Raw genomic sequence first — 9,030 nt, 5'->3', positions numbered from 1 at the left:
TCGGGGAAACTGCTCTGGGCAGCTCTGTGTAAAGTGACCTGGAGAGAATCAGGTGGAAGGTTTGGGAAGCCATTGCGGGGATATGGTACTTGGGGGCTTAAACCACCTTCTTTCCCCCAGGGGGCCATCTCTACAATGCGGACAGGTCAGCAGACTTTGATGAAGACAGTCAGAGACAGTGAGAGAGAAAGAGATGAATAAAGTATGTATGAAATTTAATAGATATCCTTTGTCTTTTTATATAAAAAAACATTTTAAAGCCCAATTTGTATAATCATAAACAAACTGTTTAATAAGCAACTTTAAAAATAACATTTTGTTTCTTCTAAAAAAAGTCTTTTCTTTAAAAAAGAGAAAAAACAGAGACAGAATAGAGGCCCCCTGGTGATCAGAATCTGAGTTGCGATGTTGAAAGTCTCGGGACAGGAGGCTTTGCAAGGGGATCAGAGAATTAGGGAGGGATTTGGCCTTGGCCTCAGCCAGCTCTTTCTAGAATTTACCACCCACTGGCAGCAATCTCTCTGAATATAGGACGTTCATGGTCTCCAGCCCCAAAACCAGACATCTGCCTCCTGCCTGAGCTGAAGAGAAGGCAGCATGTTTGAGTGTGAGATTATCTGGAGTGAGGAAGTTTGAGATATAGAAAAACACACATACAGAGATACGCTATCAAATCAGTTGCCTTAATCTACACTTTCCCCAACAAACCAGTATATTGCAAACACATTTCCAAAACATAATATATGTGTACATAATTTTTGTCAGTTGGGCTACTTATTTTTGCTCTTTACAAATTTTTGTCTCAACAAATGTTCCTGATTTCAAAATTTCAAACAAGACAAAAACATACACGTGTAAACTGAAATTATCCTGTGTATCCCACTTGCCTGACCCTCATTCTCTCACCCAAAGAGAGTCATTGAAAACAGACAGGTGCATATTCCCCAGGTACTTTTCTCTGTACATAGATTATTAATGTATAGTTACATATAAACAAAATATTCACATAAAATATACTAAAATACACATATTTTTCAAAATGGTGATCATGTTATACGTATTCTGCAACTTGCTTATTTCACTTAATATGATATGTATGATTTTCACTAGCATTTCATTAGCTAATGTTTATTAGGCACAAACATTGCTCTTTAAGTGAATTTTCTGATAACGTCATTGACCCACCTATCTGTTCATTAGTAAGTCTGCCTAATATATCAGATATATGAACCCCATAGAGTTTGCAAATATTCTGTCTCTACTTTTCACAAACTTATACCTTTTTTCTGCCATACGCAGCATTTTAAATTTTTCAATATTATTGATTAAAATTATACCGTTTTGTAAATCTAAATTTTTTTACACTTACAAAGTAAAGTTTATTTTAAAAATAAATAGTAAATCTCATCCATTAGGATGGCTATTATTTTTTAAAAAGCAGAAAATACCAATTTTTGGTGAGGATGTGGAGAAATTAAAACCTCGCACATTGCTGGTGGGAATGTAAAACGGTGCAGCCACTGTGGAAAACAGTATGGCTATTCCTCAAAAACATTAAACACAAAATTACCATCTGATCCAGCAAGGCTGTTTCTGGGTATAGACCCCAAAGAGGGTAAAGCAGGTACTTGAACAGATAATGCTCACAGTGGTAGCATTCACACTGACAAGACTGTCTCTGACAAAACGTTAGTCAGGCTCCTCTGAACGCTCTTCTCAACTAGGGTTTGACTTTTGGACTTCTGTGTTCATCTTTGCATAGCCCAATTTTAGCAAAAATTGAGCTAAGTCAATTTAGCAAGAATCCCCACCCTTGATAACTGATCATCCTGGCCTGTCTTCAGCAAAAAATCCTGCTCAGTTCAGTTTAACCAGAATCCCCCCTTTACCCCTGATATTTTCACTTCCGTTTTCCATCCACTGACCCCACCCTACCCCGTTCCTTGGCTATAAAGCCCCATTTGCCCATGCTGTATTCAGAATTGGGCTTAGATCTAATTTGAGGTCTCTTTTCTCCTATCACAATAGCCCCCTAATAAAATCTGTTTTTACTGCTTCTGCTATACTGCTCTGGTTTTCTTTAACAAGAATAGACAAAACATGGAAACAGCCCAAATATCCACCGATACATAAATGGATAAACAAAATAAGGCATAGCCGTACAACAGAATATGATTCAGCCTTAAAAGGAAATGAAATTCTGATACATGCTACAATATGAATGAACCTTGGAAACATCATGCCAAGAGAAAGAAGCCAGACACAAAAAGACAGAAACTGTACGGTTCCACTTACATGAGGTGCCTGGAGTAGTCAAATTCATAGAGACAGAAAAGTAGAATGGTGGTTGCCAGGGGCTGGAGGAGGAGGAACAGGAAATTATTGTTTAATGGGTATGAAGCAAGATGAAAAGAGTTCTGGAGATGGATGGTGGTGATGGTTGTACAAACAACATGAATGTAGTTAATGCCACTGAACTGTACACTTCAAACAGATTAAAATGGTAAATTGTATGTAATGTCTATTTTATAAATAAATAAAGGATACAGTCCATTGTCATAGAAATTGAGCGACACCCTGAGGAGCATCAAGCGCCAGCCCCCAGGGAGATTAGAGCACTCCAGAGCCCTGGCGGCTTCAGGACACAAAGGGCAAAGCTTTAGAGTAATTCCAGGCTTCACTACTTTTCTCTGCTAAACTAGCACACCCTCAAGGATAGGGATTACACGCGTGCATGAATGCAAGGAGGCATGGCTCATTCGGGACATCTTATTATTTTTTTTATATTGCACAATTTATGTAGTTTTTCTCTTTTTTAAAGATTGGTACCTGAGCTAACATCTGTTGCCGATCTTCTTTTTTTCTTCTTCTTTTTCTCTCCAAAGTGCCCCCAGTACATAGTTGTGTACTCTAGTTGTGAGTGCCTCTGGTTGTGCTATGTGGGATGCCACCTCAACATGGCCTGATGAGCAGTGCCATGTCCATGCCCAGGATTCAAACCCGCGAAACCCTGGGCCCCCGAAGTGGAGCGCACAAACTTAACCACTTGGCCACAGGGCCGGCCCCTATATTTTTTATTAGAGTCCACAGTCTGCCAAACAAAAGCAGTAACAAGATATGTCACAAATTATTGGATAATTTAAATCTTATGAATTTAATTTCTTAACAAATTAGGTGCATATTCATACGGGCTAACCTAAAAATGCTATGTTTCATCTAGGGTCTAAAATACTTTATAAGAGATTTCATTCCAGCACTAAAAATGATCCCATCACTATAATTTTTTTGCATGTTTTACACAAAAAGTTTGTGCTCTTAATCAAAAAGATCCACAGACTAATTCAGCATGTAAAAAATAATTTTACAAAAGATCCAAGACAACATTTCAAATCCACTTTTATTTTCTTTTTTCCTCTTCACATACAAAACTTCTCCACACATCACATTTCCTGCAGCTATAAAGTCACTTGATGTTGGTCAGGCACCATTTTATCCCTGAAACTTTGCTGACATCAAAACATGACAGTTACCCAGTGTTAAACATATGAAATATTTATATGCCACAGCACATTAAGCTTTAGACACTTGGCAATTAAACCAAATAAAAATAGGACAAGACCTCCATCCTACATGTTCAGAATTAGGTGTTCATGGTCCCTATCTGGTGACTGTACACTGGTTCAAAAGGCGGCAGAAGCAACAGACAGTTACTTCGGAAGACATTGAACACTATGATCTGGAAGCACATTATGATGTCACCCTAGTGACATGTACCACTCACCTTTCTCCAAGGCGGTCTCATATTTCTAGAGGGGCGGGTCCAGCTGATACAAAATGAAGACAGACAACACAATATTTACTCTGTGTAGATGTCCTAAATCAAACTATACAAGCACTGTGATTTTGAACACAACTCGTCCTAACAACTTGTCACGATCGTCCTGGTTTTTAGGTTGGGCAAGCCGTCAATCTTGCACTCTACTCTTACTTCTTATATAGTACTACTAGTATCACAGGTAACCTGGACAGCAACTAATGGCTGTGGATACTTCACATGCAGTTTTTTCCCATAATATGGAAAATATTTTAAGTCTATAATTCCATTGGGAGGATAAGTTGATAGAGTTGTGTGTTTCCATCCTTTGAAATACATTGTATCATTGGTTCTCCTTGAGTCTTTAATCCAATTATTCTGCTCATTTTCACAAGAATACAAGATTTTCCTCTGGAGTAGCCAAACTCAGGGTCATCCACACCACTGCAAAACAACAGGAAACTGACATGCAACATAAATTAGACCCTTCTGTTCAAAGAGTGCTTCATCAGGACAGCCTACGAAATTCTTCTGTTCTTCTAAATCTTAAGGCTTTAGAAACTTCTCAAGGTCTTCAATGTACCCTTTATAGGACTTTGGATCAGACCTACTGAATGAATATTCCCACACAGTCACTGGTTTTGGGAAAAAACATAAGTCCTGGACTAGGAATCTGGTCACAATATTTTTGAACCTCATTGTTCAAATTCTGAAGCATAGCCCACACTGTGAATGAGAAATGGGCAGCCAGAAACTCGTGAAAGACTAGGTAGAAGAGCAAGATCAAACCTTTTTAAGGGTCTTTTCACTGTCCAAATAAAAGTGCATCTTCGTGTACGAGGTACTTGTGTGATTAAGTCATACTGCACGTTCATGCAACCCACACACTTAACGCTCACTCACACTCCTCCGACCTCTTGGAGTGGCAGCATGGACAAGTCATAAGATAGGGTCAGGGATGGAAATTCCCTCTCCCCCGGCATCAGGCAGGGTCTAGCTTCCCAGTACTGCTCAGCACCACCGGCGCCTCCACCAGGGCTTCTCCCGACTGGCACGCTCCATACAAAGGAGGACCCAGGCACTCAGGCCCTGATGCTTAGGGCTTGGCATCAGGAAGGGGTCCCCAGCTTCTGGCACCATTCAGTTTGAGAGCCCTGAGCAGCACATATGCTCATTGGGGCATCTTAGAGGCTGCCTACCACAACATCAATTGCCCATCTTTCTATATCGGTTACTGGGAATGCTTTCATATATCATGAGAATTAGTCCTAGAAAACTTTCAAATATTTACTCCAGACATTTCAGACAAAATTTTCTGTTTTGTTTTGTTTTGCTTTTTGCCACTGAGCATTTTAAATTTTTCAGTAATGTTATCATTTAAAAGTAATATAGCTCACTATTAAAAAAAGAGGTAATACCCTGGGCATCAATTGCCCAGGGAGATCGCAGCATTCAGAACCCTGGCTGCTTCAGGACACAATGGGAAAGCTTTAGAGTAATTCCAGTTTCCACTAATGAGCAGGCATTTACAAGGTGGTTTTCCTGATGTACTTAACCTCCCCTAACTTCCTATATCCTGGTCTGAGTTAGGGATTTAATAATAAGTAACTTGAATAGCTGTTAAGATCAAGGGAGATCTTGGGAGCCTGGTGCTTAATCCCTCACCCACAGGGCTCCCCAGGGTGGGAGATATGATTAAATCACAATGTTATATGAGCTGTTCTATGGACCAGTGACTGGTCCCCTCACACTTTAGGGGAGTGACATAGTGTCACCCACTGCCTGAGTCTATGGCCCAGATCACAGGCCTGAGCACACTGCACGCTGGGTCCCTTTTGCTTTGACCCCAGGCCATGTACCTCCACCAGCCCTCTCAGCTCACTGTGATTCTCTAGGTACTCTGTAAGGGGTAAATGCCAGTTTTGTTTGTTTTTTTATTATCCACATCAGGGGATCTCTGACTGTGGTCCCTAGACCAGCAGCATCAGCATCACCTGGGAACTTGTTAGAAGTGTATATCCTTGGGCCTCACCCAGATGAGGCCCAGCAGTAAGTGTTTACACGTCCTGTTGATGACACAGGGTAGTTTGAGAACCTCTGCTGTATTCTAGAAATGACTGATAAAGTTTTATATGTTATCACCTCTCTGAGCCTCAGTCTTCTCAGTGGATGTGACAAATACCTTCGTTTCACTACAGTGGTGTGAGGAATAAATTGGAAATCTTTACAAATGGTGTCTGTTGATACTTATGTATTGTAAGATGAATTATCTCTTGGAGCTGGGAAAAGAAGAGAAAATCCTTATGCCATTTCCATTTTTTTTAATGCACTAAAACCGCCCTATAGAAATGAGAGGGTCCTTTTGTCTCTCCCCTTCAATCTACGGTGAGTAAAACATCCATAACACACCAAGATGCTGGAGGAATTCACACATTGGTACATCCGAAGGTGGTGGATTGGAGCACACAGAGGAGGCTAAATGGGAGAACAGCAGAGGCAGAACCCAGAACCCCGGATCCTCAGCTGAGGTGGCTGCGCCTGCTGCCCCAGCTCCAGACAACTCGATGGACAGCAGCAGAGGTGCACGTGCAACTCTGGCCAGCCAGCCACCAGCGGTACCTGTGGCCTTGGGAAGTGGAGCAGCAGTGGAGGAGGAGCCCCATGAGCCTGGGCCCCCCGGCCTTGGCTGAGAGCCTGGTAGCAGTGGCAGAGGTGTGCACAGGATTCCTACATCCCGACCACGGCAGCGTCTGCAGCCACAAGGTAACAGGCAACAGCTGAGACAGTGCCCGGTGAACCCGGCTCCCTCCCCACAATCAGCCACCCCCTACCACAGCAGCGGAGTTTCTGACCCAGGTGATCCCAGACACAGCTGAGGCATCTACTATCCCTGTGGCCCCAGCAGCAAAGCCAGGAACTGCAGAGACAACAGCAACAGCATGGCATCAGTGACCCCCACATGCATACCAGGGCAGAAAAAATTTTTTCAATCTGCTTCACAAATACGGGTAAGCAGGTAACATTGACTTGTCCCATTTGCCAGAAACACAATTCAGATGAAAACATGAAGTAGAGAAAAGATGAGAGGTAATTATTTTGTATAAACCAGTGAGTTTGTATTACTATGTTTTACTGACTCATGGCTAAAATTTTAGAATGAATAAAATCTCTGCATCTGTCTGTATATTTATGTATGTACGCATGTTTGTTATGTATAAGTGATATTTTTCTACCTTCAGATGGTATTACCAAATTAATTTTTTAAATCCCTTAAAAGAGTTCTATTTTAATTGGCTTGGAGATAAATGAGCATTTATATTAATTGAGTATTCCTAAAACTTTCAGAAATATAGAAACTAACTCCAAATTTTTTTAAGTTCATATGGCATTGGATAATATTTGGTAAATAAATCTAGTTTTTACATTTTTGGTAAAATAAAAACAAGCATGTCTTCAGAGTTGTCAGCATTAAATATGATGCAGACATACAATTTTTTTCTACCTAAGTTTACTAGTCAAACAAGCTTGTTATCTCTTCTAGATGTATAAGATTATAAAACTATAAATCCAACCTAAGAACAAAATGTAAAATAAAAATGAATTTCTTGATGCATGCCAAGCATGTCAGTAAGAAAAAAATGATAGAAGAACCATATCTTTAACTTTTTAGGATCTTGGCTTCTGTGATATTTTTGATACTTGCTTGACTGGTCAACAAGAAAAGTAACTTAAGATGATAGCAAACTTTGTTTAATGTCTCATGAAATTTTCATGAGCAATTCAAGCACAATTGTTAAGAACAAGTAAATTAAATAGATTTAAATGGGATAAGAGTTTATAAATGAACTTTTCAACAATAATTATGCTTTATTCTATGTTTACTTGAAAATAGTTTCAAAAATCTTTTTGACCCATGGTCTCCGGCTGTGCACGAGATGATGCAAGAGGCACCCAGACTTCCCGTGGATGTCCTTGGGGACTGGGTGGAGCTCCAGCACCCGGCTCCACAGCCCAGGGGGAAACTTCAGGGTCCCGCACCTGCCAGCAGGGAAAGCCTCTGCTCGCCATTAGCAGGGAGGCTCCGTCCAGCATTCAGAACACCGGGAAGCTGCCAGGGAGAGGATTTCCCGGCAGGGCACCAGCCCGCCAGCTGCTGCCAGGCCCACAGACTCTGGCTGTGCACGGGATGGTGAAAGAGGCACCCAGACTTCCCATGGATGTGCTTGGGGGCTGGGTGGAGCTCCAGCGTCTGGCTCCACAGCCCAGGGGGAAACTCTAGGGTCCTGCACCGCCAGCAAGGAAAGCCTCTGCTTGCCATTAGCAGAGAGGCCCCACCCAGCATTCAGAACGCCAGGAAGATCCCAAAGAGCAGAATTCCCCACAAGGCAGCAGCCCACCAGCCGCCGCTGGGCCCATGGACTCTGGCCGTGTCCCAGATGGGACAAGGGGCTCCCAGAGATTCCGTGGGAGTGGTTTGGGGCTGGGTGGAGCTCCAGTGGAACGGCTACGTGGCCCAGGGGGCAACTCCAGGTTCCCACAGCAGCCTCAGTGAAAGCCTCTGCACAGCACTAGTGGAGAGGTCCCAACCAGTAATCACAAGGCTGGAAGGCCCTGGGGCAAAAGTAACACAGCTAGGTGAGCTAACGACAGACTGCAGAAGATACTCATAGCTCTACTGGGACCTATAGTGGACAAGTGTGATCTTGTGGGCTCTGACAGTGACAGAGCTGCGATTATAGGTGATCCTGCTCCCGGCTGCTGGGAAAGCCCATAACACAACTGCAGACCCCAAGGAAGGAGCGTGTCTAGGTGGTCCGCAACAGTAGGCACCAGCAGCCTGAGGCCCCCTTGTGATTGCCCCCACAACTGATGAGGGACCCCACAGGACCACTGTGACTACGAGGAGGGGCCCAGGTCCAGTCAGTAACAGCTGACAGGGTTCCTGGTTGGTGCAGTCTAAACAGCTGCTCCCCCACACACACCAGTTGCAACAAGTGGAAGCAGCGACTAAACTCTATCTCTATGTGGAGGCACAAATCCATGCCATCAAGCAGTATGAAAAAATATATTAAATCTCCAGAACAGAAGGAAAATGATAAGTACCCAGAAAACAATCCCAAAGACAATGAAATCTATAACCTAAATGACGATGATTTCAAAACAGCCATTATTAAAAAACTCAATGAGTTCAAAGAGAATTCAGATAGACAACTCAA

At 42.4% G+C, this 9,030-nt stretch overlaps 1 pseudogene; it reads right to left on the bottom strand.

Annotated features, from left to right (window-relative positions):
- Positions 1-3,823: 3,823 nt before the first annotated feature.
- LOC103543965 (sodium/potassium-transporting ATPase subunit beta-3-like) lies at positions 3,824-8,132 on the bottom strand (annotated as a pseudogene).
- Between the last annotated feature and the right edge of the window lie 898 nt (positions 8,133-9,030).

Source organism: Equus przewalskii, chromosome X, assembly GCF_037783145.1.
Source record: "Equus przewalskii isolate Varuska chromosome X, EquPr2, whole genome shotgun sequence".
Taxonomy (NCBI): domain Eukaryota; kingdom Metazoa; phylum Chordata; class Mammalia; order Perissodactyla; family Equidae; genus Equus; species Equus przewalskii.
The sequence above is the reverse complement of the archived record's forward strand: the minus strand, read 5'-3'. Positions and strand labels throughout refer to the sequence as shown.